Source organism: Podarcis gaigeae (assembly GCF_964106915.1).
Source record: "Podarcis gaigeae genome assembly, chromosome: 2".
NCBI lineage: Eukaryota > Metazoa > Chordata > Lepidosauria > Squamata > Lacertidae > Podarcis > Podarcis gaigeae.
In genome coordinates, this window is record NC_139679.1 from 82962409 (window position 1) to 82988821 (window position 26413).

At 43.2% G+C, this 26413-nt stretch overlaps 1 long non-coding RNA gene across 1 annotated transcript in view; it reads right to left on the reverse strand.

The window, feature by feature from the left end:
* Positions 1–2960: 2960 nt before the first annotated feature.
* The window catches only part of LOC310839002, a 32582-nt gene continuing 9129 nt past the window's right edge, over positions 2961–26413 (reverse strand). The window contains exon 3 of the long non-coding RNA XR_014561287.1: positions 2961–3008. This is a non-coding gene — a long non-coding RNA (uncharacterized lncRNA). The remainder of the gene's footprint in view (positions 3009–26413) is intronic.

Consider the following 26413-nt stretch of genomic DNA (forward strand, 5'->3'; position numbering starts at 1 on the left):
TATTTAAAGATGATGGCATGTATAGCAAAATTCTGGAGGAACTTGGCGGGAGCTAATCTCAATTATTGGTATGGAAGGCATGAAGCACGGCATTTCTTGAAAAGCTAATGTTCAAATTAAGTGTCCTTAGAGGTCAAAGTAGAAAAATATAAATTTATTTCAGTAAGGTATGATATTTTAATGTGTCTGGTTCCCTGTAACCTCACTTCTCCCAATGAGGGAACCGCCAGAAAGCCCTCAGTGCTGGACCTCAGTGTCCGGGCAGAATGATGGGGGTGGAGATGCTCCTTCAGGTATACAGGACCGAGGCCATTTAGGGCTTTAAAGGTCAGCACCAACACTTTGAATTGTGCTCGGAAACGTGCTGGGAGCCACTGCAGATCTCTCAGGACCGGTGTTATGTGGTCCTGGTGCAAAATAAGTAATTTTGAAGTGCTGTAGTAAGTACAACAGTAAGTGGTTTAAAAGTTAAGCTAGACATTGAGAAATATGGATATTCTCCCTGTATATCAGACTCAAACCAGCTCCTTTGAAATTAATGGCAAATATCCAGAACTGCCCGCTGCCTACAGCTCTTTCACTTTCTCTTGACTGAACTGATTTTGCCAGCTTTAGTGAGGACTCTTTATAATACATTCAATATGTGAACTTCCCTTTCGATGGGACACAGTAGTTTTATGTTCAATTTTTTTTCTGCGCCTAATTTCCTAGGTTGTACATTATACCATCTTGGTTTTGTGTTTTTGCCAGTGGAAAAGTTTGCCTCGATCAATGGTATCAGTCCTCTTCACGAACTGCAAGACATGAGTTAGATCACCGTAAATCCTCCTCTTTACTGGTGAGGACAACCCTAATCTCCTCAGCCAATGCTTGTTATTTAAAAATCCTCAACCTTTGCAAATGTCATGGTTTTGTCATTTGACACATTGGTTTAGCTCCCCTTTATGAGGGACATGGTGAAGTTGGTTTTCTATATAGGGCGTTTCAATATAGCATATTGACACATTAAAACTAGTGCATTAAAACATGGGTTCTTTCTGGCAATATATGTTATGTTTAACTCTAAAAATAGATTCCCCCCACCCCCCACTATCTTGGATTTCATGGAAATATTATGAGGGGATTTCAAATCAAGTGTGATATTATTATATTGGGCACTGAAAATATTATTTTTTCATAATGTTCAACTTGGTGTCGCTTAATAGTTAACGGAAAAAATGGCATCAACACACTTACCTATACCTCTTTTGCCAGGTTTAGAAATCTTTGTAATTGATGTGAAATGATTTAAATAATAATAACTATTTTAATAACATGCAAGGACATTAGATACATTTAAGTATAAAACAAAATCCAATTACAACAAATGCAATTTGTGATAAATTTAACTTTCCGAGCAGGTGCATAATCAAATTTTCATTAAGAGATTGCCTCAGGTAAGGGCATCAAATAAACATTTGAATCAGTTTTTAAAAAACTTTTCTTCTTCTTCTTCTTCCCATTTATCCATTTCAGGGTAAAGGGGTAACAAAATTGAAACCACTATAAAAGAGATATGATGAACATTGACAGAAATCAAATACAGTGGTGCCCCGCAAGACGAACGCCTCGCAAGACGAAAAACCTGCTAGACGAAAGGGTTTTCCGTTTTGGAGGCGCTTCGCAAAATGAAGTTCCCTATGGGCTTGCTTCGCAAGAAGAAAGCCCATAGGGAAATCTCCGGGGACCTCTTTTAAATGCTAGCGTGGGGAGCAAAGCCTTCCCCCCCCCTCCGGCCTTCAGAAGAGGTCCAGGAAGGCCGGCGGGAGCCGAAAGCTTTGCTCCCCACCGCCAGCATTTTAAAAGCAGTCCGGGATAGCAGGGAAGCGCTTCCCGCTATCCTGGATGGCTTTTGAAGGCAGGCGGGGGGGAGCAAAGACTTTTGCCCCCCGCCCGCCTTCAGAAGAGGTCCAGGACCTCTTCTGAAGGCGGGCAGGGGGCAAAAGTCTTTGTCCCCCCTGCCTGCCTTCCCGGGGGCTTTTAAATCACCCCGGGACAGCGGAGAATTCCTGGCGGGCGGCAGCGCTGCCGCCCGCCAGCATTTTAAGATTGCCCCGGACAGCGGAGAAGTCCTCCGCTGTCCCGGGGTTTTTAAAATGCTGGCGGGCGACAGCGAAGGCTTCGCTGTCCTGGGAAGGTAGGCGGGGGGGAAACAAAGACTTTCGCCCCCCGCCGGCCTTCAGAAGAGGTCGGGGGACAGACTGTCCCCGGACCTGGTCTGAAGGCGGTTTCCATAGGAACGCATTAATTGATTTTTAATGCATTCCTATGGGAAACCGTGCTTCGCAAGACGAAAAACTCGCAAGACGAAAAGACTTGCGGAACGAATTAATTTCGTCTTGCGAGGTACCACTGTACCGTATTTTCCGTCCCATAGGGCACACCGGCCCATAGGACGCACCTAGTTTTGGGGGGCAAATAAGGGGGGCAAATTTATTTTTTTTCCCAGGTGTGGGGCTGGTGCGGGGGAAGCCTGAGCTTCCCCCAACCCCAACCCCCAGAACAGGCAGCTCTCTGCAGAGGGCCTTCTCGGTAGTGGCACCCGCACTGTGGAACGCCCTCCCTTCAGATGTGAAGGAAATAAACAGATATCTTCTTTTTAAAAGACATCTGAAGGCAGCCTGTTTAGGGAAGTTTTTAATATTTAATGCTGTATTGTTTTTAACACTTGAGTGGCTGGGGGAACTCAGCCAGATGGGCGGGGTAAAAATCATAAATTATTAGTATTAGTAGTAGTAGTAGTAGTAGTAGTAGTAGTAGTAGTAGTAGTATTTGTAACTGTAACATGAAATTGTTTTCCTTCCTGGATCTTAGATGTGTTGCAAAGGCTGCTGGAAGCTAAATGGTTATACATACTAGACATTGATAGAGGCCAAGGATGCGTTCAAAACCTTCCTTTGTTTCCATTCTTGAATACTCACTTGTATGGCCATAATTCTATGTACCTGGCAGCCAAACATCATCAGCATCTACAAAGAGCAAACTAATCTACAAAGAGCAAAAAATAATAATAGAAGACTACAGCAGTGCCGGTAACATGTCTGACTTGAAATAATCTATGCTCCTCAAAAATGCAATTTAGTTTTACTGTTATTGCTAACAGGGTAATTCAGCTTGCTAAAATGAACAAGCACCACATCCAGTTTTGTTCCCCCAAAACAAATATTTCACACTGTGTGAAAGTGAAGGGACTTCATCCCTATGTAGAAATCCATGTGAACTCAGATGCACATCTGGATATCTTCAGAACACTGACTTTCCAAGGAAAGGGAGGACTCAACTGTAAGCTGCCGCGCATGCACAGATTAGCCTCCTCTTTTGATTTATGAGCTGGAGGGTCCCTTATGTGTATCACTTCCATTTCATTTTCATTTTTGCAAATGGCAGGCACTAGGGACAACGCATCAGTTGCAGCTTTTTTTTCAAAGGCAATATCTAATCACAAACTATATACATGATTTTTAAAAACACTCAGTAACTTCTTATGGCTCGTTTGTCCAAATAAAAGTACAGCAGCTGAATGGAAGGCCATGAAGGCCTAAATGAGGTGCTAAATTTAAAATATTTGCATTAGATATTGCCAGCAGATTCAGTGATGCAAAGATTTAGGATTATGAGATGCTATGGGCACATACACCCACCCACCCACACAGAGAGAGGGGGAGAGAGAGAGTTCTCCCATGCTCAAGGACGTGGGTGGCGCTGTGGGTAAAACCTCAGTGCCTAGGACTTGCCAATCGTATGGTCGGTGGTTCGAATCCCCGCGACGGGGTGAGCTCCCGCCGTTCAGTCCCAGCTCCTGCCCACCTAGCAGTTCGAAAGCACCCCTAAGTGCAAGTAGATAAATAGGTACCGCTTTATATAGCGGGAAGGTAAACAGCGTTTCCGTGTGCTGCGCTTGTGCAGGCTCGCCAGAGCAGCTTCGTCACGCTGGCCACGTGACCCGGAAGTGTCTCCGGACAGCGCTGGCCCCCGGCCTCTTAAGCGAGATGGGCGCGCAACCCCAGAGTCGGTCACGACTGGCCCGTACGGGCAGGGGTACCTTTAACTTTACCAAGGACTGTTCCATTCACATCACCCCAAAGGAATGCATTTTGGCATCATCAGATGGGGAGTCTGCATATGGAGTTAAGCAGATGGGGTTTGAGGGATGCATTTACCATAGAAGGTGGGTGGGTGGATGGATTAATGAATGCAGAGGATTGGAGTGTGTTGATCACTTTGTATGCTTCAAGAGGATCAAACTTTGGGGGAACTGCCTTCCTGTGCTTACTTGGGAGCAATCCTTTGTCTTCTGTGTGGATACTCTGAAACAAAGAGTTTGACTGTAATAAAGGGGAGCACACAAACACATACACACCCATAGATATGTACATTGGTACCCATTTTATTTTATTTTAGATTGCAAGTCTGCAGATTGATTTTATATAAGCCACTCTGGGAGCCTTTTTTTGGCTGAAGAGGGGGGTGCAAATGCTCTTGATAAATAATAATAAATAAGATAAATAAAAAATAAGACGTTAACTATGAAAATCCTTTAATAAAAACAACTTAAATATTTATCATTCCGTACAGCATACATATAGAAAATACCCCTCTCCCATAACAGTGGTAGCATAGTAACAATAAAATGATACGCCCATGCACAAACCAGCAGAGAAAAATTAAAAACTTGGAATGCCAACATTCCCCTCCCTAGCCTAGAAATCCCTAACCCAGAAGAGTCAGTCACATCAAGCCACTTTTATTTGCGTATTTATTTTCCGCTTGTATTGTTGTTTTCAACTCCCGACTCCATCCATAAAATAGCCCACAGTGTGATCAATACTGGCTAAGAAGATCAAAGTCTGTTGAACTCCTGTTCACCAACACTCTGAATTAGCAATTGGGTGTCAGTAAAATGACCCTGCTCCCACCCACCCCCCAAACCCACTTTGCCTGCAGGGTGATGGATGAGATTCAAGGCTGGGGTGGAAGGGGATAGCAGGCCCTAGTGAAATACAATCTTTTTAAAAATAAAAATAAAGATTGTACTCCAGACAGCATAAAAAGAATTGTTATGGGCGCCATTGGCTTATTGGTTTATTTTAGGTAAAGGACTGCAATTCACTGTGCTTCCTTCCTATCCAGTAGGAAGCAAGGGTTTGTTGAATGGACTCACTACATGATTTTTGCTCATTATTTACTATTACCTCTTGAGATTTGGCCTTATTGGAAATCTTGCTTTCTGTGGCAACATCTAACCCCTTTCTATAAATATAAAGTTGGAGTGGCTTAATATAGTTTTCAAAGATTTCTTAGCATACGATTAAATAGCGTGGATGATAGTTTTCTGGTATTAATCTGTGATTATATTTTAAATAGTAGCATCAGGTTGCCTCTTTTTTAAAAAAGGCTTTTTTCGTGGTCACTTTCTATGAATGGTTATGAAAACAAATGGCAAACCTTAAGAATGTTAAGGAATCTCAGTTTTCTACTCATTTTCATGATTGCTTTAAAGGATATGTTTTCCTCAACCTGTATACTCATTATTACAACATTAATTGGAGGTTTTGCCCAGTCACATTTAAATTCTTTAAGAGGTAGTTTGCTTACAACTGCACCCATTTCCCAGAAGAAGCCAAAGGCAGAAATTGTTCCACAGGATCATTTTCCGTTGGTAATTAAAGTAAGTATGGCATAGTAGTAATTGTGTTGGAGCCTTTCCTGATGATGGAACTGAAGCCACACCAGAAGACATCCACACTCCATGCAAGACAAATATTTTATTTCCGCTATTTTTGACCCTTAGACACCTATGCCCATGTATGGTTTTCAGACACACCATCATTTTCAAATGCCTTTGCTAAAGGAGGTCTGTTCCTCAGCAATGCCAGCATAGGAGATCACCTGGGAGCCATCTATTCTGAGCTGAGCTCCATGAAGAACAGGGTACAAATATAATAAATGAGCATTTTGATGCTACTGATGTGCTGAATGGGAAATAACAATGCCATTGTTTTGCGTATCCATTTTTTTTAGGGAGGGGGACCCCCAAACATTTCCTGGATTATCTGGTTGCTAAGATTTGCTGTACTGATGGCCAGCATGGTGAATTTGAATCACTGAATTGCAATGTGGTTAGGTACATATATTTAGGCCATTTTCTGCATGATCAGTTTTCTGCATAAGAAATACAGTTGTTTATTTCTTGAGCATAGGTTTGGACAGAAGAGAGGCATATCCCATTCACAGTAGCTGGGCAGTGGATCACAGCCTTATTTAAACTTAAAAATGAAATGGCAAAGGTATGGAGAGGGGTATACAATTATACACAGTGCTGAGAAAGCAGATGGAGAGATATTTTTGTCACTATCTCAAAATACTAGAAGTCAAGGACATCCAATGAAGTTATTTCTTGGAAGATTTGTGATAGACAAAAGGAAGTACAGACGACTCTCAACTTGCACACACTTAACATGCACAATCACAGCTTTACATACTTGGCAGCCAGCCAGTCCACAATCACACAAATTGAACACACACATAGCAAAGAGCTTTAAAGCTCTTTCTGCACTGGGTTTTCCTGGTGTGGAAAGAGCTTTAAAGCTCTCATATTTGCCTACCAGGCTCTGAGAAGGTGTCTCACGGGCTCTGGAGGCCTTCATGAAATCTCGCAGGGCTCTTTGAGATGTCACGAAGGCCTCCAGAACCCATGCAAGAGTCTCTCTGAGCCTAGTTAGTAAGGCAAAGAGCTCAAAAGCTCTTTCTGCACTGGCTAGTTGAGGGCATCCTGTTTATCTGCCCCCCTGCCCCATCAAATTTGATCGTAAGCATTTTTACACACACACACACCTCAATTGGTCTATATTTATCCAGTATATCAAACTTAAGAGGCAGGGAAGGTGATTCATCTCTGTCCTTTCAATTGTTCCAAGTCTGCTGCTCTACATTCTACAGATACGTGACTTCAATTTTTGCTTCTTTTACTCCAAACTAGAACCAGGGTTTGGGGGACCTTTGGCCATTCTTTCCTCAAAGCCACTCTTTCCACATGAAAGAGGCAGGACATGCAAAATGGTAATTCTCTGAGGCTTCTTGTAATCTACTGGGATATTCTGTAGATTGCTTGCTCTGTTAGGGTGGTGTGCCTTTTGCTGGTCTGGGGGCCCTGGCATTTCCCACACTTGCCACCTTCTAGGAACCAGGTCCAATTTTGCTTCAGACCGCAAGGAATCATCTTATGTTCCTGGATGGTGCCTGTCATGTTTCTGTTCTTTTCCTTGAGCCACCAAGCACGCAGAAAGCGCACACCCAAACACATGGGAAAGTAAATCAAAATGTTTGTGTAGCAGCTTTGCTAAATTTAAGTCCGTACTCTGTGTGCAAGAGTGGGGGATGTGTGTACTGGAAAGCTCTTTATACTGTAGCCAGCCAGACGTGTTGTAGCTTGTGAAAGTTTTTTCTTAACATGGCAAGAGAAATCTTGCTTTTGAATAACGTTAAGGATATCAAACCGCAAGAGCGAGACCATTCAGGCTTAAGGTTAACTATCCACATAGTTTGCGCACCACTATGGTTTCTTTTTTCCACCGTGGTATGAGTTTGGGATGATTTGTCAGGCGCTCTGTGGCTTTTCTTGGGACTTGTATAGTTACTTGGAATATGAATGAAATCTTTTTTTAAAAAAAGTTTTATTAGGAGTGTTTGCCAACTTTCAGTTCAGCCTTCAAGTACTGGCTAAAATTCAAAGCTCCCAAGCTGAGAAAATGGCATATATAATGTGCTGCAAGGAGAGAAATTATGACAAGATTTTCAGCCTAAACAACATGTTTTGCCTGTAGAAATATCATTTCTCTCCCCTGGTAGTACAAACCTAACCTGGGTTGGTCTTTTATGCAGTGCATCTGAGCTCAGACTAAGAGAGCTTCCCCAAACCCTTGGTTCTGATGAAGGGTTAAGTCTAACAAAGGGTTGTAATATTTTGTGCCTGTTCTAGGGCTGGGGGTGATAGGAGCAGAAAGGGATGAAAAGCAATGAAAAAGAATTCATCAGTGAAGACCTTAGTCCTCTTCAGTGTGACATCATGTGTAGAGAAGGAAGCACGTGAGGATATGGAGGAGTGGGATGAACATGCTACCTTCACCTTCCCATCCCCATTTTTGTAGCCTTCCAACTTGTGGAAGACAGCTGTATGAAGCCGGGAGCCCCTCTGTCCATACATTTCAGAACTCTGATTTTCCATAGAGAGTCTCTATGGATACAGGAGACTCCCAGCTTCTTACAGTTGCCCTCCATGATGGAAGCAATGGCAGCAAGGGTGCAATTAGTGTGACCATCCCTGCTTATCTCCTTCGTGTATTTTCTTCATCACGTTTGTAATGCCTGAAGAGGCCTCTTGGATTGAAATAGACAGCTCTGGATCCTTGGATTATTTGGGCGATGCCCGGAAAGCCTCTTTTTTATTATTATCACTGGTATTTCTTCATACTTTGCTTTGGTTCTTAAGAAGTAGAGCTCCTCCTTCTCAACGAAACAATTGAACATGCTGATATAATCTATAATTTGAGATACTGATGTTGTACCGAATTATCTCCCTAACATTGATGTACTGTAGTTTGGTAAATACGTAACGCATAATCTCAGTGAAATAAAGTAAGTGTTAATGTCACCAGATTTCACCAAAACTTCCACGAGCTACAATTCAGCATGTTCATAAAGCACAGCACATTGAGATCCCTTTCGCTAATTGTTCCAGATAAAATGGACATTAATATCAGAAGTCAAGCACCAGTTCCATAGCAGTGTAACTCTCTCGATATATGTGGAATGTGTCTTCCCTTTTTTTCTGAAGGAAACCTGCCAGTTACAATAGATAAATTTTAAGATTTTAATCGCAGACACTGTTTGCTGAAGTGACTGCAGGATTGGGGGGGCTGCAGAGTCGTGTAAAATGGCATGTTAAATCTTGGCACTGTAACAGCCGCGAACTGTTCAGAGCCTCAGTTGCATTTTCAAGGATAAGGCAGGAAGCCTGCAAACACAGGGGCCGCAATCTGTGGGGAGAGCGCATACTGTGGGTGGTAGTGGTAGTCTCTCCCCACCCCCCAGCCCGTCCTGTATATGCTTTTCTATTTTCCTTTTGGACTTGCTTGCTTTGGCTGCTTTGAGTTGAAATCATGCTGATAGAATCACTTTGGCTTGGAGGCAATTCCATTTCCTGTGTCTCCTATTCTACTTCTTACAAGAAACGGCTGGTTGTGTTTGCACAGAGACATGCGCCAAGGTAAGTTGCAACCTTGCAATTTGCTGGTATGAAGCAAATATGCACAGATGTGAGGCTGCCCTTAACAATGACCCGAGCGGTTCAGTTATTGCAGAAGCCAGTGCAGAACCCTGACTGGCACAGCGAGGGTGGCCTATATCACACTTATTTTGCAAGAATGATGGTGCCTGCCTCCTCAGTCCCAGCACTGATGCTTTCCTCTGGTGTCCTAAATGACTTGGGAACCAAACCCTTAAGAGGTGCTTCTTCCCATCTCAACCTGCCTGTGTCTTACGATCTTCTGATGCAACCTGCTCCAAGGATGGCTTTATTAAATTTGACTATAGATGACAATAGGGATGCGGGTGGCGCTGTGGGTTAAACCACAGAGCCTAGGACTTGCAGATCAGAAGGTTGGCGGTTCGAATCCCCGCGACGGGGTGAGCTCCCGTTGCTCGGTCCCAGCTCCTGCCAACCTAGCAGTTCGAAAGCGCGTCAAAGTGCAAGTAGATAAATAGGTACCACTCTGGTGGGAAGGTAAACGGCGTTTCCATGCGCTCCTCTGGTTCGCCAGAAGCGGCTTAGTCATGCTGGCCACATGACCCAGAAGCTGTACGCCAGCTCCCTCGGCCTATAGAGCGAGATGAGCGCCGCAACCCCAGAGTCGATCACGACTGGACCTAATGGTCAGGGGTCCCTTTACCTTTACCTTTATAGATGACAATAAGAATTTATTGTATAAGGACCTACAAATCTTTTTCATGCCTGCAGCTAGAAATATAATAACACAATATTGGAAAACAGCTACTAATTTAACGTTAGAGGCATGGTGGAACAGAATAGTGGCTGGAGAAAGTAATGAGTATCTTAGAGCACTCAGGAAAACAAGTCGATTTTGAAACTGTGTGGTTCATGTTTATTCAATACGGCAGAAAGGACATGGTTGCCCTCTCACCACCAGTTACCCATGGCTCACTTTGGGACAGTCTGTTAAGGTAGAGATTAGAAGAAACCTACTTATAAATGTAAAGTTCGACTATTTACAGGGTTTATACATGGAATGTTTCCTGGTGGTGGCAGCATATGGGGGACATTTGTGATATGTATTTTTAGAAACTGAAAAATAAAAAAGTTAAAGTGGGGGGAGATCTTCTGCAGAGGCCTTTCTCCAAGTACCTTCTTTAATATCAGTAAGTCACAAACAGCAGGACCTTTCTGTGGTGGCATCTGGTGTTCACATTATATTTTTGGCACAAAGTTAAGATTTCTCTTTTTTAGTTATAGGCACATGGGATCAAGCCATCTTTCCTCATACAGTTCTGCCCCATATTTTGCCAAATTTTGGGACCCATCTTATTCCTATGATCATTTAGTTGTTTTAAACAGTTTTTAATATTGTGTTTTCATTGTTGTAACTCTGTGGCCTTAGGGTGAATGGTGGGTAATTATTATAATGATATAATTATAGTAATAATAATTTCCCAGGAAGGTACTGCACATGATGACATACAGTCACTTCCTGAGATATTTTACTATGCAGCGTGGAGCTTAAAATGTATTTAATTTTTTTTAAAAGAACTGTACAGACCTTGAACCGCCTCATAAATACAGCAGAGATGCAATGCATGGTTCAGTCTGTCATTTATGTGGCTTAATCTACTGATTAAATTTCTGATCTGTATAAGGGTCAGTGTGTGTGTGTGTAAAATGGGAAGGGGACTAAGGTGGCACTGTGGTCTAAACCACTGAGCCACTTGGGCTTGCCGATCAGAAGGTTGGTGGTTCGAATCCCGTGAGCTCCCGTTGCTCTGTCCCAGCTCCTGCCAACCTAGCAGTTTGAAAGCACACCAGTGCAAGTAGATAAAGAGGTACCGCTCTGGCAGGAAGGTAAACGGCCTTTCCGTGCGCTCCTCTGGTTCGCCAGAAGCAGCTTAGTCATGCTGGCCACATGACCAGGAAAAACAGTCTGCGGACAAACGGCTCCCTCGGCCAGTAAAGCAAGATGAGTGCTGCAACCCCATAGTCGCCTTTGACTGGACTTAACTGTCCAGGGGTCTTTTACCTTTATCCTTTTACCTGAAAATGGGAAGATGCACACCAAAATACAGGTGTCCTCCCCATGCCCATTTCAGTGTAGGGAGCCTTGTGTTACCAACTTACAAGGTTGGCCTTTACATGGTTGCATGTGGTATATTTTCACCCTGTCCTCAGTGCTGTTCTGTAGGAAGCTATTGAAAAAGCCAATGGTCAGGAGTCAGGGCAGTTTACTGGGGATGAACACCACTGGAATGCAGCAGAGAAGAGAGGAGGTGGCTTAACATTGCAATTGATGTGCTATACTTGTCAGTCGGATGTTTTCAGGATGGGGCTGCCAAATTTGAATTGAGATATTCACGTTCTTAGTCAAGTAAGATGAAAGAGTAAAAAAGCCAGTTAAAGCAAATTATTGCATTTTTAAAAATTCTAAGCAACATTCCTTCTCATGTACAGTTGTACATTTGTCAGCCTGTATGCTTTGACATCAAAGGAAGACTAACTACGAAATATATGATTGTGTTATATTTCATACTTAGCGAAAATGACTTCTGGATGCAGGTCAAAGTCCCTCATACAATGGATAGCAACAAAGTGGGGCTTCTGTCATGCCATCAGTACAAAGTCAAGTCTATGCTTGATGAACCATAAATATTTCAATGGACAGTGTAGTTATGTGACTTCAGTAGCGAACTATGATTGCATAATAGGCACTTGAATGCCTATTTTCAGTTGATATTTTCAGAGTGATTTGCCTTGGTTGTTAAAATATAAAAATATCAATTTTTAATTTTTTCTATAAATCCTGTACCTTCATGATAAATGAATGTTTCTGCAAAAAAAAGTAGAATATTCAAATCCTTATGTACTATATCTACCCTGTGCAGTGGATAAAGTGTTATGTATAAATTGTTATAATTATAGATTAATTTATACCCCACTTTTTCCTCCTGGAAATCAAGGCAGCTTACAGATAAAAACAAGAATCTCTAAAAACAAGAGAACGTTTCTTGACAGATTATTGTGCAGTGAAGCTTTCCCCCTCCCCTCCTCTCCTTGCTACACCTCGAAATTGGCTCTGGATGGCCCATGGACCAGTGCAAGGGGGAATCACTTTGTCTAGTAAGCTAGAATGCTTGCCCTAATGGCAGAATATTGAATTCCTCCCTTGACTTTGATTCATTAGGCATCTGTTATTCTTAATTTTAGTGGGCAACATATCATTTGTTTTGTCTTTTGTATTGGCTTATTGTCCCTCAGAGTGTGGATCCCTCTTTATATCCTTCATTTGGGATAATCTTCTACTTTTAAAAAAGAAGCCAAATTACCTTTTAAAACTGCCTTCTATTCTATTCATTAACCTTGCTGGCATCCTTTTTCGACTTGTGTGGTGTAACTTTCATAATCTGTGGTGTACATTTTTTGCCCCTGAACTTGTATTATAGTGGTTTTGAATGACCACAAAGTTTCCTATGCAAATCTTGTGGGAAAGCAGTAATCTGGTGATCAAAAAACCACAATACACAGTGCACCCCATATGAGATGAATCACAGGTTGAATCATAGTGTGCTAGATTGCAGTTTATGCTGGTGATGGAACACCACACATGCCCACAAGAACTCTTCAACTCAAAAAGTAAAGAAAGGAGGATTGGATGCAGTGCCTGGGGAAAGTAACTAATTTTTCTAAAGTTTCTGTGAATTGGACCTTAAGGCAAACCTTGTTCTGGCTACTTGACGCAAGCTGATTTATTCTAGGATAAAAGTAAGAAGATTGGAATAAAACATTAATATATTTCTTACAGTTGGATGGTTTGATTTAATTTACCCTGTAGGTAGATTCACATTACTGCTTTCTCTACGAGGACATAGTTTTGTGAAGACTCATCCAAGGTATGCGAATTGCTTCATACTATATTATTACTAGTACTGTTGTTATTAAATTTATTAACTGCCTTTTACCCTAAGGTTACCCCCTAACCCATCTACAATTTTATCAAGGTCAGAGCGGGTCGTGGGGTATTTGGATGGCTTGGAGGGAACAGGAAGATGGAGAGGCAGGCATAGGGTAAGGGAATTGTTGTTTTCTAAATAATAATAATAATAATAATAATAATAATAATAATAATAGTTATACCCCGTCCCAGCTGGCTGGGTTTCCCCAGCCACTCTAGGCAGCTCACAATATAATATTAAAAATATGATAAAACACCAAACATTAAAAACTTCCCTAAATAGGGCTGCCTTCAGATGTCTTCTAAAAGTCAGATAGTTGTTTATTTCCTTGACATCTGATGGGAGGGTGTTCCACAGGGCAGGCGCCACTACTGAGAAGGCCCTCTGCCTGGTTCCCTGTAACCTCACTTCTCACAGGGAGGGAACCGCCAGAAGGCCCTCAGAGCTGGACCTCAGCATCCGGGCTGAATGATGGGGGTGGAGACGCTCCTTCAGGTATACTGGGCCAAGGCTGTTTAGGGCTTTAAAGGTCAGCACCAACACTTTGAATTGTGCCCGGAAATATACTGGGAGCCAATGAAGGTTTTTCAGGACCAGTGTTATATGTTAATATAAATGTTAATACAGGATTATGTTTTTATGCTGCACAGCAATGCATAATATATATTTATGAACGTGTGGTTTATAGATATACAGTAGTTTGTTTTATACAGATAAATAAAAATGCACTATTCACAGTAATCATCAGAAAGAAAATATTTCTCCTTTCACGTGGTTATTCCCATACAGCTCACTATCCATTTAGAACATCATGGGGGAAAAGCCTAAAAAAAACTTTTAATGACTTAAACACTATCCCAAACAAGAGATTCCAAGGGGACATGAAGAGGATATAATAATGAGTCAGTGTCAAGAAGGATTTATGATTATTATTCATATAGCTGAACCATATGCTCCAGCTACTGCTATGATCTTGCTAGATTTGGTTCGACATCTGTAGTGATAATGAGTAAAATTGCATTACACCGTAGTAAAACAAAAATCAAGGGGTTTTTTTTTAAAAGCTAGTAGGCTGCCAGGAGAAACACTGGCCTTCTTGACAGGGTCAAGGGGGATTTTGTTTCTTTTTAAAAAAATGTTGGATGCTCTGGAGAAACCTCTAGATCTGGCAGCCAGCTGTCTTTTCATTATTATAGGGGGTCCATATAATTGATTTCCTTTACCATATGCTTTTTATCATTGCTATAAGAAACCAAGCACAATTATGTCAGGAAGATTAACAAAGAAGATACGGCAGCCACAGCTACCTACTCTGCTGAATGAATCAGGGGAACATGGTGCAGGTCCTGAAAAAGACTTTGTGATGTCCAAATCACAGTGACCTCTGTGAATGTGCCTTTAATATTAACCAATGCATTTGTGCACTTCAGATTAGAGCAGTCATACATAGGCTCACACTCACTGCCATGCCCTTAACCACCCTCTAACCTCTGGTTTACAGCAAATATGGATTAGCCACACTTTGGAAAAAGAGCATGGGACTACAAGCATATTGACTTTTATTAGCTCTGAGATCTCCCACACTATTTATTATGTAGGTCAGTTCTGAGCACCAACCACTTCTAACCCTGGCAACATTTACGTGAGATTGAGAGACAATGCAAACCTCATCAGAAGGCCCAAGAGTTGGTCACACATTTTAAGCACCCCTTCCATAGCTGTCAATGTTTCCCTTTTTTAAAGGAAAATTCCCTTATTCCCAATAGGATTCCTTGCAAGAAAAGGGAAAAGTTGACAGCTTTGACCCCTTCCCCAACTTTTTATTGTTGCTTCCAGAAGACTTGTTTATTGAGCACCATCCTAATTTGCCTGCACAAAATTTGTGGGGAGGTCCATGGTTTATTGAACATTCATTCTGAATTGTTAGCAGGGAGGTTAGATGATGTATCATCAAGCAATACAGTGGTACCTCAGTGTCAGGGAACTGCCATCGGAACGAGAGGAGGAGGCGAGGCTCGACGATGATGCTGGAGAGGGGCCAAGTAGGGAGAGAGGCAGGTCTCCTGTTGGGGAAGAAAATCAGCGCAACACCAGGGATGGAGGGGGGCCAATGGGGGAAGCAGAGAGCAGGCTCAGAGACTCTTCACTGGACACCAGCGGGGAGAGCACAGGTCCTCCGCTACCCACGCCCTCCCTGCGCAGAAGACTTCCGCGCAGGGAGAGTAGGAGGAGACTGGGCGTCAAACAACTTTTATGTTGGAAAAGGTTTAAGAAACGCCCACTGTCGGATTCTGCCAGCGACTGAACAGCCACGAAGTGAGGGCTGTCCAGCCAGGAAAGGTTTAACCAGGCCACCTAGCCAGGAGTTGCGGCAACTTACGCACGAGCAACCCCATATAACCATTACACTCAGGTTACATACGCTTCAGGTTACAGACTCCACTAACCCATGAGACCTGTCTGTCCATTCCCAACAGCAAGGGTTAGTGGACCGTTTGCTTGCTCCCTCTGAGGCCGTTTCAGCTCCTGGCAACCAACACCCCCTGGCCAACCCCAGAGGCACCATTTGCCTGCGGAGCTTGTGGCTGGGGCTGCTGCAACAAACAGCTGTGCAAGCCTTTGGGAGACAGAGACATGAGCGGGCATCAGAGGAGGGAGGGAAGGAAAGAGGGACAGAGGCCAGTGTTGCCCGTGGCACCCCTGACCATCATTCAAGGCACCCCAGGGTGCCACGTCACACTGGTTGAAAGCCACTGCTTTAGTGGTTAGAGTAGGATTGCCATATTTCCAGGGGTAAAAAGGTTTTTTGGAGATTGTCTGCTCACTCCCCTAGCTGTCTCCCCCCCCCCCGAGCCCGAACTGCCCGCACCAGAGCCAAAAACAGCCTGAACCACCCACTCTAGAACCTGAGACAGAGCCTGGGTCACTTGAGCCTGTGCCTAAACCCAAGTTGCCTGCACGCACACACAATTTTTAACTCCTCCCCCAACCCAGACATATGCTTAAAATTGGGGGGGGGGGGCGGATGGCAAAAGAGGACATGTCCACTATTTCCCAGCCATATGGCAACCCTAGGTTAGAGTATTGGACTAGGACCTGGGAGACCAGGGTTCAAATCAGAGGCAAACATTGGTAATCTTTGGTAATATGCCACCCTGAACAAGCCCAAAATTTAGTGCCCACAAATGGATCTTTTTGGTTTTGTACCTCCTTGGCTCAGTGCCGTATGCGGGGGAACCACCTGCCCCACTCTAAATGCAGTGGTATTCGAATACTTACTTAGCCGTGAAGTTCACTGGGTGACTTTGGGCCAGCCACTGACTCAACTTAACCTCATAGGGTTGTTATGTGGATTAAACTTGGCAACAGGGAACCATGTCCTCCACCTTGAGCTCCTTAAATGTGATAAATAAATCACATTTAACTGCACAACTTAATTTTCCCAGTAAGTAACCGAATCTGAGCCAAAGAGAATGATGCTCCCCTTGTCTATGCATATGAAGTTTATTAGGGGGGAATCTAGCTGGAATTCTACCCCAACTATTTCTTCTGCCCACATACATTTTGTTTTCTTGGAGAGAGAAGGAAAATATAGTTTGATTTTTATTTTATTTCAGCAGATAAATCATCTTCAGAGAAAGGGGTAAACACCACCTCACTGCATACATCCATTCAAAACTGTGGGCATCTGCACAAACAATGCTGTTTTTTAATTTTGTATCTCTTTTATTAAAAAAACCTAATAAAAATTTTGGAAAAAAAAAAAAAACAAAACTGTGGGCATCTGTAAGAAATAAACACACACACACACACACACACACAGCATATCAGGTTTGTCCACCATTAATACAACTTGCCCTTGGCTGATGGCAAAAGTGTTTTCTGGAGATGCAGAAAGTATTGGAGGTAGACTCTGCAATGCAGCATGGCCCATCTGCTGCACCAACCCTAACATCATAGCCCAAGAATTTGAAGCCTTTGGCCCTCTGGGTATTGCTGAACTATACAACCCCATTATTTCCAGCAAGCATGTCCAATGAACAGGGATGGTGGGAGTTGTAGTTCAGCTAGTACAACTGAAGGGCTGAAAGTTTCACATTTTTGGTCTATGATGTCATAGGCAACTGCTATAGATTATACACCCCCCCAAAAAAAAAAATCCTGGTGACCAATAAATCAGATTGGCTTTTGGTGTAATAATCATTAATGTCCATGAAAACAAATGCATTTTTTAATTATGTAATGGTGCATCTGCAGTCTTAGAGCTGGTTGATTACTCTCTTCCTACTCACCTCCATGTGCCAAGACGGGTAGAAACTTCAGTTTGCCTTAATACCACATATATTCCATATATTCCATATATACCATATATTCTCTTTCACTCTATGTCAGTCAATGCAGTTAAATACACATGTAGCCTGTACTGTAATACACAGCTTCTCATGTTTGTAGCAGATCTATTATAGGTAATTCAGGTTAAAATAATTGAATGCTTCCAATTTTCCACAGAGATTGCTTCCTGAAACTTACAAAAAGCATCCCAGAAAAAGAAAAAGTCGATGCATGACAGATAACCCAGTCTGAGCTGTGGGGAATTGCTTAGGCGATATTCTCCTTGAATGATCATTTGTTAAATTTTGGAATATTTTATGCGGCGCTTGGTCTGAATTCAAACTTTATGTTCTGTGACATGTACATAGTTTCTACTAACATGGCCAATGAATTGTCCATAAATGTAGGCTCAGCAACTCCTTAGTGATAATCAAACTTTCCATATGTTTCAGGTAGGGGGAGAAAATAAAGAATAATCCAAATGTTAAAAGTGAATCTTGGTGATTTTTTTTAAAAACATTCTGATGATTTTGCCAGAATAATCACAGGCACAATATTTTAAAGCAGAGCAGAGAAAACCCATGCCCTGCCAGATGTTATTGGACTCTAATTCTCTTCAGCTACATCCAACATGATGGGAGTTGTAGTCTGACATTTGTAGCCACCCCATTTACAAGGCTAAAACATAATTGATTCTTGAGAAAAGCTGTAACATTTAGTAGATTAATTACATAATTAGAACCATTTTCCTACAGCAAAACTTTGTCCATAGTTAACTGGTTGGGCTGTCACTGATATATGCTTTATATCAATGATCTTAAGACAGAGTTTAGATATGATGTCTATGTGTTAGTGGGGTGGTTGTTTTATTTTGTGAGTCAGGGTGTGCCCTGGCAAGGGGGAGGCTGAAGACGAAAGGGACTCCTGACTCTTAAGATGTTTCTAACTGTGTTGCTATGTTATTGTTTTGGAGGTTTTATTGTTTTAGAGTGTGGCATTGTATTATACAGTCATACCTCGGGTTGAAGTAGCTTCGGGATGAGCATTTTCAGGTTGCGCTCCGTGGCAACCTGGAAGTAACGGAGTGTGTTACCTCCGGGTTTCGCCACTCGCGCATGTGCAGACGCTCAAAGTGACATCACGCGCATGCGCGGAAGCGGCGAATCGCGACCTGCGGGTTGCGTTTGCTTCAGGATGTGAATGGGGCTCCGGAACGGATCCCGTTCGCATCCAGAGGTACCACTTTATTGAAGTTTCTCAGGTTCATAGTTTGTTATATACACATTATGGATGGAGTCACACAAAGATGAATATTCTAACTGCACAAGCATAGCAGCATGGTTAGATAGAAGAATTCCCCTCTCCACACTGTTTTCGGGGTTCTCTCAAGCCAAGACAATTTGGGGAGGCATGGCAGAAGAGGAGGGGAAACGCTGCATTGTGCAAGCGGAAGCACTATCGGCTGGGGTTCCTCTCTTTGGCTATTCTGGATTTCAGGGGGTCATCTCTAAACTCCCATCCCTATGTTCCCTGCTAAGAAGTGTGTGTAATTACTACAATCACTATGTCTCTCTCCACCACAATTCCCAGCCCAAAGCAACAACGAAAACTCAGCAACATTAATCCAGCTACCAATGATGATAAACTTTCTGCAGAAGCATATCCCTCTGAAGTAAGTATTTACTGTTGCTGGGCTGAGAAAGTGCCAACCCTATTAGAGCATTTGCTTTGCATTGAGGAGGTCTCGGGTTCAACCCCCCAGCATATCCATGACCAGGGCTGCAGAAGACTCTCTGTCTTAAATTCTGCCCATCAGTGTAGACCAGTGTTTCCCAAACTTGGATCTCCAGCTGTCTTTGGACTACAACTCCCATCATCCCTAGCTAGCAAGACCAGTGGTCAGGGATGATGGGAACTGAAGTCCAAAATAGCTGGAGAAACACTCCAGCTAGTTTGGGAAACACTGGTGTAGACCATGCTAAACTAGACCGACCAACACTCTGACTTTGTAGAAGGCAGATTCCTCGGTTTGCTCCTAACTGAGTAGAATATTGTCTGTGGATGAGCAGGAAGCAGATCTGTGGAAATGCTGATGCTTGCTCTCCTAATCCCCCCCCCCCCGACCATCATTTGGCAAATGGGAATTGGATAATATAGCAGAGAGAGGTACGCAGGCTGAAGAGACTAACTTGCAAACCACCCTTGTTGCTACAAGCGCGAGGCCAAGCATAGCAGTCAAGGGCAAATATTTAGGCAATGTCAGTTATCTGGCCAACGTGTGTATCAGCATATTAGTGTGGAAATCCCCATAAAGCTCGGTGGGAGGTTCAGCTTTGATCCTAACAGCACCTGCCAGCCTGCTGAGGCTTTCTGTTGCAGGAATCCCTGTCAGGGGAAAACAAGAGGGAGACACTCACCTGGGGCTTTAATAATGCTCTTCTGAAAGCAAATGCTTCCTTCATTATTTTGAAAGGAGGCAGGAGAGCTGGGTGGCTATTATCCAAAGAGCCACAACATTTGGGGGGGGGGATAGAGGCTAAGGGGAGAGAAGAGTGCAGGACTGAGGAGCATACGCTGGATAACTGAGGCATTCTTTTTAGCAGAAGTAGCTCCTGGTCCTTAGCACCACTACAATGTTTCAAGCATTCTTCTTCCTTTTTAACTCCACCTCCAATTTGCTTTGGCTTTTTAATATACCTTGCATCATGTTTACTTGCACAGTATCCAAAATCCTCCTCCTTGTCCACTCGAGGCCTTCAGCCAGCAGAAATATTCCACATCTGCCACAACCTCACTTCCTCAGCTTGCACAAACATGTACTTCTCTGAGTAGGATTCGTGATGTTGTTTTAAGCACCTGACATATTCCATCTATCTTCTTTATTTTTAATTATTTCTAGTCTATAGGGTGACCTAATCAAACAGGCTTCTGTCTGATGTCAGGGGTTCTTTTTGTACTTTAATCTGCTCTCATTTCTATATAATTCTCCTCTTTTCTCTCTCACCCCCCTTTCCCTCCTTGCTATCAAAGTATTTTCTTTAACAAGCCCATCAACTAAAACAAAGTCTGCATTCTTGGATTCTAAGTCACACATAAAGTTTAAAGATGCTGTTTGTTCAGCGTTGACAGAAGCAGTCGGCTGTCCTAATTTACCTTCTCCATATGTTTTTATTAGAGCTGTGAGAGCAGGCAAAAACCAAGTGGGAGGACAGGCTCTCTAGTCTCTTTCTTTCCTTTAATATGAAAGGCTTTCCTACTCTTCAAGTTCATAAACTTCTCTGCAATTCAGCTTTTACTGGGAAAGAGATGGACCAGGTTTCCCTGTGACATTTCTAGTACCGCAGCTGGGAAAGGTCTGTCCACCGATAGCCACAGAAACAGCAGTGTTTGGAACTCGGAACAATCCTGAGGTAAACTCAAAGCTGCTGACAGGAATTTTAACCTCATCAGTCACTCTAGTGGAGCAAGGCCTGGCAGAGGAGAGAAAAATAGTGCTAGGCAACAGTGCTAGTCCCTGGTCTGCACGCCTGATGTGGCTTCATCCAGTGGAAAGGTGCATTTGTGTGTGAATTTGTGGGTGGAGGGAGATGGGGTATGTGTGGGTGTGATGGCCGCTTGACCTTAAATGATGTAGAACATCTGAAGTAGTCAGCAGGGTTCAATTTTGTTCCCCCACATTGTTTATGAAAAGATGAAACATTGACCTGGTTCACACTACATGGTAAGCCAAATTATGGCTTAGCAGTGCTGGATTTGGGAGAGGTCTGTAGCCAAGGTTTCCTGTTGGCTACCTGTCATTGTTAAGGAGGAGAGGGCTTAAACATGAGCCTGGGTTCAGATGACCTACTAAGCCAAACCTTGGTTTAGCTGCCTCACAACATGGAGCTTAAAGGAGCTTCAGTCGCCTCTGCAAGCTCACACTAAGCTGTAGTTTGGCTTAACATTGTGTAAAAATGCAACCATTGACATTCATGCCAACTGATACTGGCTTAAGCTAGCACCTGACTTTTGACTATTTTACTTTGTTGAAGATAATACAGAGCTTGTGGGGTCAAGAACTATTCCCAGTTCAGGTTTTGAATATTGGCAAGGAAATGTAGCTGCAATTGTAACTTGAAAATTGAGCTTTTAATAAGTATATGTGAAAAGGATCAGCTGTCAGATTTGGGTTTGTGTCTGCTGAGAGCTGCTGTACTAATGACATTGTAAATATTGGGCAACTGTTGCAAGTTGTCCAAACCTCAACCAAAAGATATCTTTTCTCTCTCCCAATAGACAGAGTGTGAGAGTAATCACTGCCACCTTTGCCTCATCAGGATTAAATATCTTGACTTTACTATCATTTTCCTTCCAGTAAGTGGTTGGGAAAATAAGCTAACTCTTATAAGTGAAAACATAAACAGAGCTTGTGGCATTCATAGATACTAGCATAAATAAGAAATCAAATATTTCACCAGGAAAATGGGACAGAATGCACAGATGGATGCAGGCAAAATAAATCCAACCAATATGGATGTCTTCTGTATTCCACAGACAGCATGTTTCTGAAATGTTGTGGTTTTGTTTTTCATTACAGATGCTCCATTCCAAATATTTAATAATAGCCTATTTTTAAAACTAAACCTGAGCCAAATAGCTCTTGCCCACCTTTTGTGGGAAGGGGAAAGTGGAGGGGCATATTTGGCAGCTTTCGGGGAATAAGAAAATCCTAAAAATGCTCAGGGGTGGATAATTTTACCTACAAAGATTAGATGACTAAGGATGCTGCCTTTGAAGGTGACCTGGAAACTACAATTAATCCAGATGGCGGCTGCCAGACTGGTGACTGGGAGAGGCTGCTATATGGGAACATATAAAACTGGCCCTAAAAGACTTACATTGGCTCCCACCATAGAAGCCAACTCCAGGGAGCTGTGAGTGCTTGGGCATCCACAATAATATAATTGGGGCACCCACAAAATCAATGGAAAAAGCCAGCAGGGAGAGAAGCAGTTCAGCTCCATCTTCCTCAGCCAGCAAGCAAAGCATACTTTTCTGGGGGGTGGAGTTCATATGTGGAGACAGAGTCTCTCTGCCTCTAAGTCCGAGTCCCTCCCCACAGAAGAGGAGCCACTGCCGGCCACCATAACGCAGACATGCAACGTCACATGCACACGCCTGCACATAGTGCGTGTGACATCACATGCACTATGTGTAGGTGTGTGCGTCTGATGTTGCACGTCTGCGTGCAGTGGTGGGCACTGACAATCCTGAGGGCAAGATGGTACCCCTGACTCCCAGTATAAAGGTAAAGGTAAAGGTACCCCTGCCCGTACGGGCCAGTCTTGACAGATTCTGGGGTTGTGCGCCCATCTCACTCAAGAGGCCAGGGGCCAGCGCTGTCCGGAGACACTTCCGGGTCACATGGCCAGCGTGACATCGCTGCTCTGGCGAGCCAGAGCCGCACACGGAAACGCCATTTACCTTCCCGCTGGTAAGCGGTCCCTATTTATCTACTTGCACCCGGAGGTGCTTTCGAACTGCTAGGTTGGCAGGCGCTGGGACCGAGCAGCGGGAGCGCACCCCGCCGCAGGGATTCGAACCGCCGACCTTTCGATCGGCAAGTCCTAGGCGCTGAGGCTTTAACCCACAGCGCCACCTGCGTCCCTTGACTCCCAGTATGCTTCTAAGCAAAATTCAAAGTGTTGCTGCTGGCTTTTAAAGGCCTAAATGGTTTCAGCCCTGTATACTTGAAGGAGTGCCTCCACTCACATTGTTCAGCCCTGGAGGCTGAGGTCCACCTCTGAGGGTTTTCTGGTGGAACACCCTCCTGTGAGATGTCAAAGCAATAGCCAATTATATGAGCTTCTGTAGACATCTGAAGGCAGCCCTGTATCAGGAGGCTTTAAATGTCTCATGTAGCATGTGCATTTAGAAGTTTTAAAACTATTAAATGGTTTAGAAGTGCTTTTAAAGAAATAGATAGTCAGTGGCAAAGATGCCAGGGATGACTTCTATTAGGGAGATCAGGGATAAATGGTCCAAGGAGAGAAGGAGATGTCTCATCTGCTTTCTTCCCTGTTCCAAGACAGAGGAAGAGAGCAGACTAGGTGTGACTGGAAAACAACAGAAGCACTTCGGCAGACACTGCAGTTTTGAAGGAGACACAGTGGAAGAGGGTTTGCTTTGAGCTCTGGGCTGTCTCTGGAGGTTTGATATAGGGTAGTGGATTTGGCTTCTGCAGTTTTTAAGCAGTTTGCTCAACCTGTATATTTGTAACAAACTCAAATACCATAAGCTTCCAGTGACTCATTCCAAAGGAAATTGAACACAGATAAATTATTGCACCTGGGACAATAGAACAGCGGTAAATGGCTTTAAATGTGCATGAAAATTCAGGATCATATACAAGATAAGATCTGGTACCTTCAGTGAGAGAAGCAAGGTTTAAACAGAGGCAAATATTCATCTGGATTAAAAAGAAAATTCCCAGGCATGCTTATAAATGACATTTCATAGGCTATGATTTACACCTGTGCATCGGAGTGTAAAAGCAACACATGATAATAAAACCTTCATAGCCACCTCTTCTTTGCAAATACCTGTGGTACTCATCAACTTTAAGTAGAACTCACTCTTTTGTTTTTCTGCTTGAAACAGAACTCACATGTTTGCAAATTTGTATCTGTGCACACATGCACAAACAGAAAAGTTGACCCAGAAAGAACAAAACTGTGTGTATATGTTAAGGGGAATAGAAGTTGAATGGTTAATGTCCATAATAAGTAGCCATTGTGTATATTCACCAGGCCTCGTGGAGAATGTGCACATTAACCTTCCATGAATAGGGAATCGTAAACATTTCCTGGTCAATATACAGTACATAATCCCCAACATACCTTGGGAAGTGTGCATATCTCAACTGAATTTTCTAGATCCTCCAGCCATTATACATAATTGGGCCTTGGAGAATGTGCACATTTGGCTTAATTTGGTACATTCTTTGGCTATTATGCCTAATTCTCAGCAGGCCTTAGGTAATGTGCATATCTCTAACGTAGTATGTATACATTCTCCAGGCAATGTGCACATTCTCCAGTCAGTATGCATAGTCTCTGAGAAACATGCCTCTCTTGTTCAGATGTGTACAATCTGCACCCCCTAGGCTCCTTCTGGTCAAGTGACAAATCTTACATGGCCCACAACATACCCTCCCACTGATCAGCAGTGGGAAGAATGGTGTGGGGCTACACAAGACGATTCATTCTTTTCAGCAGTCCAGCTCCTTTTCATCACTCTGCTGTTCCCTAGTCAGCTCAGCAGCAGAAGTGGGATTTGCAGGCAGAAGAAAATGTAAAACCTTCCTTCTCCTCTTACACTTCTGATGAAAATTCCCCACTCCTGCACTGTTACGAAAGGAAAAGCTTAACAATGGCATGGTGTCAATCAACAGGGGAATTGCAGGGGACGGAAGATTTCACCAGTAGGTAAAAAAAAGAGCAGGGAGAGAAACAGTGTGGAATACATCTTATCCTATCCACCGCTGTTTCTGGCAGGGAGGATACAAATGAGATGAAGGAATCATAAACAGTATGCTCCAATTCCCGCATTAATTTTAGACCTTCTCCTTGTTGAAGCAGAATTCAAGCAGAGTGGAATGCAGGACAGAGTGAACCGACTGAATGAAGAGGAAGGAAAATGGGAGAAATCCATTATTCTCTCGCTGCAGAAATCATACGTCTGCAGTGCATTGTAAGTCAATACAGCGATGGAAATAGATCAGAAATATCCATTTTACTGGCAAGGATTCGTAGACCAACCAAGTCAATATCTTTGAAAGCAATAATCTATCGAGTGCTTTTATAGAGGCCTATTAATAGGAATTGGGGGCTATGCAGCAGCGGTGCCTGGTGACATTCAAACATTCCTTGTGCCTTTCCTGTGACCTAATCCTGAGCATTCCTTGAAGAAAACTAAGAGAGTCACAACCGTGATGACTTTGGCAGCTAGGAGTGCCTTTTCCCAGCTACTGCTATAGCTCCATTTTGAACAGAAATAACTTGGCCACTGTATTCCATGCTCTGGTAACTTCTTCTTTCCATGGGGCTGCACTTCAAAACGACTCGGAATCTCCAGTTGGTTCACTGTGCCGGTGTTAAAGCCCCAAAGGACTCAGACCCCAAATACCTGAGAGGTCTCCTCCTCCCCTACATACCCTCTCAGGTGCTGAGATCAGCAGAGGGGGCCCTCTTGGTTGTCGCACTGCCCTCAAAAGCTCACGGGCTGCCCAGGAGAGGGCATGCTCTATGGCAGCCACAAAGTTGAGGAACCCAGAGAAGTACATGTGGCATCTCCACGGCACAGCTGTCAGTGAATGCTGAAGACATACCTCTTAACCCAGGCTTTTGTCCCCTGAGGTGTATATTTTTAGAACTCAATTTATTCTAAGTTGCTTTAGACTGCTGCCTTAGGGTAAAGGGCAGGTAAATGATGGTGAGGGTTATGATATGGCTGCAATCCTATCTGTACTTACCTGGGAGTAAGTCTCACTGAAATCAGTTGGAGTTACTTATGTGTAGATATCTATATGGAATTCTGCTTTGAAATAGGTACAGTAACAGAACACTTTAGAGCCGCTGAAATTGTTAATACCCTTCCAGTACATGCCATAAAAAAATAAGAGTGACCTCTTGTGGTCAGTTCAACACATGTCAGTTCTACTCTTTCATATGAACTAATGAGTCCAATTGCCTACGTGGAAGAAAGTCTGTCCTCTGCTTTGATGCTGTGGAACGGATATAATTCAATGCATGTAAGACCTTCTCTCTCA